The following is a 285-nucleotide window of genomic DNA, read 5'->3' as shown; positions in this document are numbered from 1 at the left end:
AAGGATACACGTTAGATAAACCCAATTTTAATTAAAGATAGAATGGGATAATGATAGTAATGATAGTGCTACTAATTTTTAAGAATATGTGGGAGTTTGGGTGTAATGATGAGAATTAGTAGCATAGAAAGTGAGAAATGTATACTAATCATGTCTCAGTTTAGTGTTCTTCTAACTACAAAGAGGCCTAATTATTGTGTTCCCAACACTTTTTTTTTTTTATCTTGAAGTAGATATTAAAAATAATTAAAAAAACAAGCCCATAATTTTTTTTTTGGTGGGGTT

This window comes from Arachis ipaensis, chromosome B02, assembly GCF_000816755.2.
Source record: "Arachis ipaensis cultivar K30076 chromosome B02, Araip1.1, whole genome shotgun sequence".
NCBI classification, from domain to species: Eukaryota; Viridiplantae; Streptophyta; class Magnoliopsida; order Fabales; family Fabaceae; genus Arachis; species Arachis ipaensis.
The sequence above is the reverse complement of the archived record's forward strand: the minus strand, read 5'-3'. Positions refer to the sequence as shown.